We start from the raw sequence: 13,328 nt of genomic DNA, 5'->3' as shown, positions 1-13,328 counted from the left end.
CTTTAACGAGAAGACCTTGCCTGAAAGATGGGATATCGTGAAGAAACAACGACTGTGCTTCGGATGTATTTGCCAAGGACATTCCATACTAAATTGCTCATTTCGCCGAAAATGTAAAACAGATTCATGTCAGAGGTACCATAATCGACTTCTTCACGATTCTAAGAAACACTCCGCAAACATTGAAAATAGACCACCAGAAATGTAAGACAATATAGTTACAACCACAATTATGAAAGAAGAACCGCCAGAAACAACCTTGTTTAAATTTGTTCCCATAACTGTAACAGGTCCAAACTCACAAAGCAAAATAATTGCGTTAATCGACGAGGGTTCGACTAAATCTCTTATCGAAGAGGATAAAAAGGGTGTAAAAGGATCAAAAATGACATGACATGACATGACATGATATGACATTAAAATGGATAGGCAATAAATCGTCTACAGAAATGTCTCAACAAATAAACTTGGAGTTGCAGGGATTTCCCATGGTATCCCAATACGGCGCTTACCAAATAAAAAATGTAAGAACAGTTAAAAAACTAATGCTGCCATACCAAGACTTTAACCTGCCGCAATTCCGCAAATATTTTCCAAGCTTAAATGATTGAAAATTAGAATAAAGGTATGCCTAAAATGCTTATAGGAATGCCACATATTAATCTAGTAAGGCCTATGGAAATAATAAATTTAAGTGAAAACTTTTCAGCACATAAAACTAAGCTAGGATGGATATTGTTTGCCGCAATTCAGCAAATATTTTTCAAGATGAAATGATCTGCCGATTGAAAATTGTAATAACGCTATGCCTAAAATGCTTATATGAATGCCACATATTAATATAGTAAGGCTTATGGCCTAAACTAGGATGGATATAGTTTGGGTCAAACGAAAACGGACAGAACGGAGTAGTATGCCATGTTGAAAAAAGTATAAATACAGAAACTGAAATACAAATTATAATACATAGCTTTATAAACATTGACCAGTTTGGAGTTAAATTAAAACCACCGCTCAAATCGGATATTGATCTAAGATCTCAAAATATAATAAAGGCAACAAAAAAAATAAAAGATGGCTATGAAACTTTACTTTTATGGAAATCTGACACTGACATGCCAGATAGTTATGACATGGCATTGTGCCGACTAAAAAGTATTGAACATGAAATGATCAATGATAAATCGCTTCCAAAATGGTATAAAGAAAAAATAATAAAATATGAACAAAAATGATATGCGCGCCAATTAGGTAAAGTGGAAATCGAAACGGATTCAGGCCGAACTTGGTATCTGCAACACTTTGCAGTCTTTAAACAAAAACAAACTAAGACTAGTATTTGACGCCGCAGCCCAAAAACATGGAGTGTCTTTAAACTCATGTCTTACAAAAAGACCAGATGCATATCAGCCGATGCCTTTGCCATCTGTTCGTTGTTTAAGTTTCGTCAACGTAAAATAGGAGTTTGTGCCGACATAAAAGAAATGTCTCGTCATGTATTCATCAGGAAGGAGGATCAGAACACTCAGAGATTTTTGTGGAGAAACTGTGATACCTCAATTGAACCAGATGTTTTTGTTATGAAAGTCATGATTTTCGGTTCTGCCAGTTCACCGTGTTCAGCGCAATACGTCGAAAATATCAACGCCAAATCCTTTAAGGATGATAATGACACAGTCGATGAAGCACACAACGTAATTAATAGAGTTATTAAAATTCATGAAAATGGAAATTTCGAGCTTCGCGGATTTGTGTTGAATTCAAAGGTTCAGTTAAAAAGGATAAACAACTCTCCGGATATTGAAATATCACCAACAATACGAAGTATATTTGAGCCGAATACGGAAAAAATACTTGGACTTCATTGGGATTACAAGTCAGACCAGTTCTGTTTCATCCTTAGGTTTAACAAGAAAGAAAGCAAACTTCGGCAAGCCAAAGTTCATATACCCTTGAAGCTATTGCATTAATTAAATACTTTTGAAAACATTTAAATTATGATTTACTTGCAGCCGTTTCGTACTGGAGAATTAAATACCAGGAAATAGGAAATAGTTTCAATTGTATTTGTGATAGGAAAGGCAAATTGTAGTCCAATTAAAATGTTATCAATTCCACGGCTTGATCTTCAAGCTGAAGTCCTAGGAGTACTTCTAAAAAACTACCATTATAAACAATCGTGATGTCGGCCCTAAAAGGTTTATTGGCGGTCGCATTCCAAAATCGTGATAAGCTTGATACGTTCGGATAGTCGACGCTATAAGCAATTTTTAGATCATAGAATATCTGAAATTTTGGTTAGCACAAGGGTCGATCAGTGGAAATGGGTTTCCGGAACCAGAAATCCCGCAGATGCTGCCACACGTATGTCCTCTAAAGCGGAACCAAAAGTCTGGATTGAAGGACCGTCTTTTTTGTATTTAGACAGCTCAGAGTGGCCAATACAACCTGAAGATATACAAGATCACGACCCAGAACAATGAAACACGTCCAAAATGTATATTTGTTACTACTCAGGACCCGTTACTCGAATGGACTAACTTTTAGGAGTTGTTTGTTGGGCTCGCCGTGCCATCGAGCTATTTAAAAATTAAGACTACAAAAGGACTAAACTACTGGCGACTGAGGAAATTTGCAGCTCTGATAAACTATTATGTAAAACGGTTTAATTCGCTTGTTTCCACCAGGACGTAATTCGATTAAAAACGGTCAAACGATATCCAATTCCAGTCCACTCTTCAAACTAACGCCTGAGTTGGCTGCTGACCATGTTCTTCGTCTGGCAGGTCGTATTGACAATGCTAGCAGCGCTGTGCCCACGATGAAACGACCGAGCATTATCATGAACAGTGTAAGCACCAAAATGTAGATAACATGATCTGTTTCATAAGACAAAAGACAAAAAAAAAACATCAAGTCCAATTGTCAGTTATGCAAAAATTTAAGCTCAAAGAAGTTGGGCCGACTAAAATCGAATTTTTGAAATTTAAAAAGTAGAATCATTTGCCTATTTTTTGCCCACTTTTGCCCACCACCAGTTTTAAAAATATGGAAAGTTCGAAAATTTTCAAAAATTTTCGAAATCCTATATGTTAACTTTTCAAATTTTTTTTAAATCGCAAGAGAACCGTTTGTCCACGTTTGCCCACCTTTTAGAATTTTAAAAAGTAAAAACTTTAAAAAATATAGAACTTTTAAGTTTTGCTAAAGTTTTTACTTGTTTTAAAATTCTAAAAGGTGGGCAAACGTGAGCAACCGATTCTCCTGCGATAAAAAATAAAATTTTAAAAGTCAACTCTTAGGTTTTCGAAAATTTTTGAACTTTTTATATTTTCAAAACTGGAAGTGAGCAAAAAAAACTAATTGGTGGGCAAAAGTGGGCAAACGATTCCGCTTTTCAAATTTTAAAAATTCGATTTTTGTCGACCCAACTTCATTGAGCTGGTGGCTTCGTCTTAATCCTTCGGCAGGTTTCAGGCAAGGACTGCCGTGACAGTGCGTCCGCCACAACATTCAGCTGGCCTTTCCTGTACGCGACTTCGAAGTCGTTTTGTTGGAGCTCCAGTGTCCATCGATGATATTCAACCACTCAAGGGCTATGTGATCTGTTATCACTTTAAAGTGGAATTCGTCCAGGTGAGGCTTTAATTTTCTTATGGCCCACACAATTGCTAAACATTCATTTTTCTCCGACCCGTACAAGGTCCGGCTGGAATAGGAGATGTTTTCCATACAGAAACTTGTCAGCGTTAAAACGTACTCCATTGGACTTTGCGCGATCTAATATCTTCAACAATATTTTATTGTGCTCTTCAAAAGTGTCTCCCAACATTCCAATTTCATCAAAGTATACGATTCCATTGGGAATGTCTCCAAAAATTTGTATCATATTTTGTTGAAACATCTCAGGGGCACTATTGATTCCAAAGGGAACACGAAAAATTGTATCGCCCAAAAGGTGTTATAAAGGTCGTCAATTCAGAACTTGCTTCTTCTAGCTCCATTTGCCAGAACCCTTGGGACAAATCAAGAATGGTATAAACTTTCTTCCGAGAAAGTTGTACCATAAAGTCATCTATGGTAGGAATCAGATAGTGTTCTCGTTTGATCGCGTTATTAAGTGGTTTGGGCCTCAAAACAAAGTCTAATCTTTCCATTAAGTTTCTCTACGATTTGTAAATTATTTACCCAGCTAGTGGGATGTGTTACTGGCGAAATAATTTTGTTTTCTACCATATTTTTTAGTTCTTGCTCTAGTGCTGCGGTCAGACTTTGGGGAAACCTCTTTTTGTAGTGCAAAACAGGTTTTGCATCTTCTTTCAAAACGATCGTTTGCTTGTTCGGCAGCTTTCCTAGTCCCTCAAACAATTGCTTAAATCTTTCCACAAACGTTTCTTTAGTAGCAGGCAAGTTACACAATGAGTCAATATTCAAATGTTTGATTAGCTTTAATTCAACTGAAGATTCAAGACCTAATATAGGTTCGCATTTATTTGCTACCACTAAAAATGCAATATTCTTACATGTTTTTGAGTTTAAATCAGTGCATCTGGCTGTTGCTATTCCGTAATTATTAACTTTAACATTGTTGTAATCAAAAATTATAAGATTCTCTTGTTTAACTTCAAGTTTGAGATCTTTCACTATGTTTATTGAAATACAATTGACATCTGCGCCTGTATCCACTTTAAAGGTAATTTATTTTTCCATTAATATCTAAGGTCTTTGTCCATTTAACTCGGTTTAGTCCACACCCACTTATTCAAAAATTTAAATCTTTACGATTTACTTATTTATTATCTTTGATAGATTTGTATGTACCTGATCCCGACCAGTTTATTGTAGCTCCCTTGGCTAGCTTGTGATCCACTAATGACTTAGCGGTGCTGTTGGTCGCTCGATTTTCCACTTGCTTGTTGTTGTTGTCCATGCGCTTCTTTTGTTTGCAATATTTTGCAAAGTGTCCAGCTTTTCCGGAGACATGGCACAATATCCTTTTAGCCACTCCGATGGATGGTTATAGTTGAAAAGCGCCCCACAGTTGTAGCATCGGCGAGTCAATGCGTTGAACGAGTTGTTTTCCACAGACTTGATTTTGTTTTCTGCCTTTTAGTAGCTCGTTTTTTTTAGTTGTTGCTTCAAACGCCTTACATTCATTGATGATATCCTCCAACAGCTTATTCTTTGCGTCCAGCAGTTGCTTACGTAGCTTCGTCTTAAATTCCAAGAATGGCTGTCCGTCGCTCTGCATGACATTGTTGAACTTGAAGGATTCCATTGTGATGCTCTTAAATGGTATGCTATAGTCATCAAAAGCTTTAATTACTTGATCCAATGAACGGATTGTAACTGCCGCTGACGTTGATGGCTCTGATGACGTCACGTTGGCGCCCACCATGTTATTTGCAGTACCGTCGTTCGGCAAGCCAAAGAAAAGTTGCTTCTGTGTTGGTATCTTGTGGCAATACGTAAATGGTGTGAAAGTCTTCCCTAAAGATGAAAAGGAAACGACTATATGGTGCATAAAAGACGAGAAAGCACTAGCGGACATTTTACTGTCGATCAGTACGTCTGAGTTGGCATTAATTGAAAACTGTGCGTCTGCAAGGGAGTACGGGTTAAAACTCCAAAGTACATTTCAATCGAAAGGGCCTGTGCTATTAAATATGTTTTTTATTATAATTAAGTTTGAACGATATATGTAATCTTTTAAGTTTCGCTCGATATTACTTTGATATCGATACTATTGGATAAGAAGCTCAAGAAGACCAGTGTATGGTCACTTATGCACTTTTGGTCGACGCAATTGGTACTTAGTTTCTCTTAAGAAAAAAGAATTGGTATTTTAATTTAAGCTACTTGAAGCAAATAATAAAACCCATTCAAACGGAGAGTCTTCGCAGTCAAAAGGCCAATCGACCACGGAATTCAGCAGAAATCAACTTTTTTTATTATCAATCATAGTGCAAGCCTGCCGCACAATAAGTTACACATTGCCAAATTAAAAGAAGTTCAAGCCTGCCGCACAGAATACATACATAGAGAAGCATTCATGTATACATATATAAGCTAACGCCATATATGCTAGGAGATACAGACGACGCCGTTCTTAGAACGAGTACAGTTTTGGCAGCAAAGGAAAACCACCAGCCGGTCTATGATTTGAGAACCAGATGTCGTCAACGGGTGAAGACCATTATCAACCTAAACATGGAGGAAGAACTTCAAGTCAAGTCGCGACAATTGGAGTTAAAGTTCAAAGAATCGCAAAATCAAAACAGCGAACTTCATTCATCATTAAGCCGCTCAACTACCCAGCTCAAGCACGGGGAGCAGGAACAAATTCAGGTTACACAACCAATGTCATGTATAGGTAAGTTAATGCCAAACTTCACTCCTACATATACCTTTCCAGAGATGTTTTTGCCAAGCCAGCAGCATTTGCCAGTTAAGTGTTCACAGTCCACTCGACCGAATATACCACCTTCCATGCAATCAGCCGCGTATTCCACAGTTACATCGCATTTGGGGTCTGCCCATTTGGTCCCAAACTTTTTAGTACCCCCAACTACATCGCAGGCACAGTCGTTCGCAACATCGCCACATTATTATCAGCCTTACCCACGCAAGCTTCAGGATCTGCCTTCGTATGATGAAACCGCCGAGCAATGGAACTATTCTCGCCTTCAAAAGTCATTTTCGGGACCAGCTAAAAATGTAGTTGCACCACTCTTATCCAAATAACGTCGAAACAATAATGCAAACATTATGTAACCATTACGGACGCCTTGAAGTGCTTATTCGTAGTCAGCTTGACAAAGTCAGAGCCTTTCCGCCAATTAAATACAACAAAATATCTGATATTATTGATTTCAGCGTCATGACTGCCAATTTAACAGCATTTCTCTAAAATTGTAACGCGAACCACATCCTCACAACTCCACGTTAATAGACGAGTTAGTCGCTAAGTAACCGATAAACAAAAAAGAAGAGTGGGCTAAATACATCATGGAAAAATGTATTGTTTACTCGTCAGTAAAACAATTTCGGAATGGCTTCAAAACATTGCCAGCTATATATCTATAGAATTAGGCAACACAAAAGCATCGACGGCATCCGACGGTCTACAGGAAAATAGAAATCAACATAAACAACAAACGACACCATAAATGTTTTATTTGCAATAGTGGACACAAACTATATCAATGTGGTGTCTTTAACGAGAAGACCTGGCCTGAAAGATGGGATATCGTGAAGAAACAACGACTGTGCTTCGGATGTATTTGCCAAGGACATTCCATACTAAATTGCTCATTTCGCCGAAAATGTAAAACAGATTCATGTCAGAGGTACCATAATCGACTTCTTCACGATTCTAAGAAACACTCCGCAATCATTGAAAATAGACCACCAGAAATGTAAGACAATATAGTTACAACCACAATTATGAAAGAAGAACCGCCAGAAACAACCTTGTTTAAATTTGTTCCCATAACTGTAACAGGTCCAAACTCACAAAGCAAAATAATTGCGTTAATCGACGAGGGTTCGACTAAATCTCTTATCGAATAGGATAAAAAGGGTGTAAAAGGATCGAAAATGACATGACATGACATGACATGATATGACATTAAAATGGATAGGCAATAAATCGACTACAGAAATGTCTCAACAAATAAACTTGGAGTTGCAGGGATTTCCCATGGTATTCAATACGGCGCTTACCAAATAAAAAATGTAAGAACAGTTAAAAAACTAATGCTGCCATACCAAGACTTTAACCTGCCGCAATTCCGCAAATATTTTCCAAGCATAAATGATTGAAAATTAGAATAAAGGTATGCCTAAAATGCTTATAGGAATGCCACATATTAATCTAGTAAGGCCTATGGAAATAATAAATTTAAGTGAAAACTTTTCAGCACATAAAACTAAGCTAGGATGGATATTGTTTGCCGCAATTCAGCAAATATTTTTCAAGATGAAATGATCTGCCGATTGAAAATTGTAATAACGCTATGCCTAAAATGCTTATATGAATGCCACATATTAATATAGTAAGGCTTATGGCCTAAACTAGGATGGATATAGTTTGGGTCAAACGAAAACGGACAGAACGGAGTAGTATGCCATGTTGAAAAAAGTATAAATACAGAAACTGAAATACAAATTATAATACATAGCTTTATAAACATTGACCAGTTTGGAGTTAAATTAAAACCACCGCTCAAATCGGATATTGATCTAAGATCTCAAAATATAATAAAGGCAACAAAAAAAATAAAAGATGGCTATGAAACTTTACTTTTATGGAAATCTGACACTGACATGCCAGATAGTTATGACATGGCATTGTGCCGACTAAAAAGTATTGAACATGAAATGATCAATGATAAATCGCTTCCAAAATGGTATAAAGAAAAAATAATAAAATATGAACAAAAATGATATGCGCGCCAATTAGGTAAAGTGGAAATCGAAACGGATTCAGGCCAAACTTGGTATCTGCAACACTTTGCAGTCTTTAAACAAAAACAAACTAAGACTAGTATTTGACGCCGCAGCCCAAAAACATGGAGTGTCTTTAAACTCATGTCTTACAAAAAGACCAGATGCATATCAGCCGATGCCTTTGCCACCTGTTCGTTGTTTAAGTTTCGTCAACGTAAAATAGGAGTTTGTGCCGACATAAAAGAAATGTCTCGTCGTGTATTCATCAGGAAGGAGGATCAGAACACTCAGAGATTTTTGTGGAGAAACTGTGATACCTCAATTGAACCAGATGTTTTTGTTATGAAAGTCATGATTTTCGGTTCTGCCAGTTCACCGTGTTCAGCGCAATACGTCGAAAATATCAACGCCAAATCCTTTAAGGATGATAATGACACAGTCGATGAAGCACACAACGTAATTAATAGAGTTATTAAAATTCATGAAAATGGAAATTTCGAGCTTCGCGGATTTGTGTTGAATTCAAAGGTTCAGTTAAAAAGGATAAACAACTCTCCGGATATTGAAATATCACCAACAATACGAAGTATATTTGAGCCGAATACGGAAAAAATACTTGGACTTCATTGGGATTACAAGTCAGACCAGTTCTGTTTCATCCTTAGGTTTAACAAGAAAGAAAGCAAACTTCGGCAAGCCGAAGTTCATATACCCTTGAAGCTATTGCATTAATTAAATACTTTTGAAAACATTTAAATTATGATTTACTTGCAGCCGTTTCGTACTGGAGAATTAAATACCAGGAAATAGGAAATAGTTTCAATTGTATTTGTGATAGGAAAGGCAAATTGTAGTCCAATTAAAATGTTATCAATTCCACGGCTTGATCTTCAAGCTGAAGTCCTAGGAGTACTACTAAAAAACTACCATTATAAACAATCGTGATGTCGGCCCTAAAAGGTTTATTGGCGGTCGCATTCCAAAATCGTGATAAGCTTGATACGTTCGGATAGTCGACGCTATAAGCAATTTTTAGATCATAGAATATCTGAAATTTTGGTTAGCACAAGGGTCGATCAGTGGAAATGGGTTTCCGGAACCAGAAATCCCGCAGATGCTGCCACACGTATGTCCTCTAAAGCGGAACCAAAAGTCTGGATTGAAGGACCGTCTTTTTTGTATTTAGACAGCTCAGAGTGGCCAATACAACCTGAAGATATACAAGATCACACCCAGAACAATGAAACACGTCCAAAATGTATATTTGTTACTACTCAGGACCCGTTACTCGAATGGCTAACTTTTAGGAGTTATTTGTTGGGCTCGCCGTGCCATCGAGCTATTTAAAAATGAAGACTACAAAAGGACTAAACTACTAGCGACTGAGGAAATTTGCAGCTCTGATAAACTATTATGTAAAACGGTTTAATTCGCTTGTTTCCACCAGGACGTAATTCGATTAAAAAACGGTCAAACGATATCCAATTCCAGTCCACTCTTCAAACTAACGCCTGAGTTGGCTGCTGACCATGTTCTTCGTCTGGTAGGTCGTATTGACAATGCTAGTTGCGCTGTGCCCACGATGAAACGACCGAGCATTATCATGAACAGTGTAAGCACCAAAATGTAGATAACATGATCTGTTCCATAAGACAAAAATTTTGGATACCATCTATTCGACGTTTAGATAAAACCATCAAGTCCAATTGTCAGTTATGCAAAAATTTAAGCTCAAAGAAGTTGGGTCGACTAAAATCGAATTTTTGAAATTTAAAAAGTAGAATCATTTGCCTATTTTTGCCCACTTTTGCCCACCACCAGTTTTAAAAATATGGAAAGTTCGAAAATTTTCAAAAATTTTCGAAATCTTATATGTTAACTTTTCAAATTTTTTTTAAATCGCAAGAGAATTGTTTGGCCACGTTTGCCCACCTTTTAGAATTTTAAAAAGTAAAAACTTTAAAAAATATAGAACTGTTAAGTTTTGCTAAAGTTTTTACTTGTTTTAAAATTCTAAAAGGTGGGCAAACGTGAGCAACCGATTCTCCTGCGATAAAAAATAAAATTTTAAAAGTCAACTCTTAGGTTTTCGAAAATTTTTGAACTTTTTATATTTTCAAAACTGGAAGTGAGCAAAAAAAAACTAATTGGTGGGCAAAAGTGGGCAAACGATTCCGCTTTTCAAATTTTAAAAATTCGATTTTTGTCGACCCAACTTCATTGAGCTGGTGGCTTCGTCTTAATACTTCGGCAGGTTTCAGGCAAGGACTGCCGTGACAGTGCGTCCGCCACAATATTCAGCTGGCCTTTCCTGTACGCGACTTCGAAGTCGTTTTGTTGGAGCTCCAGTGTCCATCGATGCTATTCAACCACTCAAGGGCTATGTGATCTGTTTTCACTTTAAAGTGGAATTTGTCCAGGTGAGGCTTAAATTTTCTTATGGCCCACACAATTGCTAAACGTTCATTTTTCTCCGACCCGTACAAGGTCCGGCTGGAATAGGAGATCAACCGCTTTGTAAAATCCGGGCACGCCAAAATTGGGTCGGCGACCAAACTCCCGCAGCTACTTGACAGTTGCCTGTGGTTTTAGCAACACTATCGCCGATACCTTCTCTGGATCCGTCCCGATGCCCTGGTCTGTAAAGCGATGACCAAAGTATTAAAGTCTCAGTCTTCTAAATACTTCTTTTAGGTTACGCATGTGCTCTTCTAGCGTCCATTCGATGACGATGATATCATCCCGATACGCAAAGGCGAGCGACATCATTTCATGTCCTATAACCTTGTCCAACGCCCGCTGGAATGTTGCTGATGCCGAGATCAAAGCGAAAGGCATAACTTTCCATTGGAACAGGCCTTTCCCTGGCACTGTAAATGCGGTTTACTGCCTGCTGACTGTCTCCAAAGGTATCTGCCGGTACCCGTCATTAAAGTCGAGGCTGCTTATGTATTTAGCTTCCCGCAGTTTGTCCACTATATAGTTGATCATCGGCATTGGGTATGCATCCTTCACGGACTTTGTGTTAATCTGCCTGAAATCCACGAACAGCCTCCCCTTTCTTCCTCACCATGACCTGGTCCGGCATTGCTCGTGGGCTTTTATCCAGACCATAGGTCACAGCTGACCACTCCACCTACTCCAGGAACTCCAGGAACTCTTACTGTTGCCGTCATACCGAAAGTTCCACTCTCGGACTTGCTTGACAACCTTGGCGTAGTCCGGCGGATGTGGTCGTACGCTTTCTCTCCTCTCTCGGCTATCTTCTCGCTGCCTGCCGTCGCTTGCCATGCTTTTAATATCCAGGCATGATATCAATCCTTCGGCACTAGCGGTGGGTTTTTTGAATTTTGGGACCGGCAACTTCCGAAATGTAGTCTCCAGACCTGACACCAACTCCGCCATGTCCGGCTCTTCTGCCTTACGGTCAATAGCGTCTGCCAGGGTCTTCTTTATCGCCTCTACTGAGCTCTCGAGTTCTATTCTAAAAACCTTTCTCACCTCGGCGAAATCCTCCTTCCTGAGATTATAAATCCAGGACTTTCCTATCTTGGATCTGTTGTTTTCATAGTTAGGACAAACAATCATGGGCGCCAGATGTAACGACCCGATTTCTTAAGTATCTCGCTCGCTACGTAAACTTTCGGCTAGCTCAGAGAGGTTGTGAGATCGTGCCACCAAATTTATATTAAGTGATTGCCTTTGACCAAAAGATTACGCAAAGGTTGTGTTGTAGACTCACAGTCGTTGGGCGTCTCGACTTTGCGATCTTGATCCTGGTACTCGGCACTTGATTAACTTGCTACTGTTCTCGCGTACACGCACTTGCTCTGATTCTCGCACTGTTACTTCGGGCTGAGCTGCGCTTGCGCCGCCCTTTTATAGCCTGTGATGGTCACGTTATTCCTCTTCTCCAGCTAGCGTGATCGGGTCCAAGGTCCACTGCCGCACCATTAGTTCACGGTGCGTCCTCTTTGTGCAGGTCCGAAGTCCGCCAATTTACCGTTCGAACTTGTTGCCCTTGCCGTGTGAGGGTCCAATGTTAAGTGTGGTACCGTTGATTCACGGTGTCTCCGCTATGCCCGGGTCCAGGGTCCGTTGCTTATAGTTTGACCTTCTCCGACATTTTCATTCCTTCGCTGTTGCTATGCAGCTCAACTGCATTGGGATTTGTGGGGAGTTTTAAGACTCCTTACATCACGAATGCTTTAAAAAAAAAAACACTCAAACTGATGTAATTTTCACAGGTTTCAGTAAAGCTTTCGATTCCGTGCACCATATATAGCTTTTTAAAAAAGTATGTTTTTGGGATTTTCGAACTGAGTGTATTTCAACATATTTATCGATCCGGATCCAGAGAGTAGCATTTAAAAATTCAATCTCAAACCTTGTCCATGTGACTTCTGGTGTTCAGCAAGGGAGTAATCTGGGAACCCTTTTGTCTGGGATTTTAATAAATAACTTGCCTCAAGTTATTCTCTCTTCCCACGCCATGATGTACGACGACGACGTAATACTCTATTTGTCATTAACAATTCCTGATTCCCACGTACTCCTGCGAACGGTCTTAAACAATCTGCAATTATGGTGCATCCCGAATTTGCTGTTAACTCTTAATGTAGCTTCATTTTTTTTATCGAAAGAAGCTATTTCTCGCTAAATATTGGGACGACAGATCTTGAACTCATTAACTATTATTTATATGCACTATGTACTGTGTTTTCTGTGTTTTCTGTTAATGTTCGTTCAATTTTAACAAATATATGATCGCACTTATCGTAAATCCATAAAACAGTACTAATTCGGACGGATGTGAGAACTAGTTTTATATTGCAAAAATTTGATAGTTTAAAAATATATACATAAAAACATAGAAA

The sequence above is a fragment of the Drosophila gunungcola genome, unplaced genomic scaffold (assembly GCF_025200985.1).
Source record: "Drosophila gunungcola strain Sukarami unplaced genomic scaffold, Dgunungcola_SK_2 000029F, whole genome shotgun sequence".
Taxonomy (NCBI): Eukaryota; Metazoa; Arthropoda; class Insecta; order Diptera; family Drosophilidae; genus Drosophila; species Drosophila gunungcola.
This window is presented reverse-complemented; position numbering follows the sequence as displayed.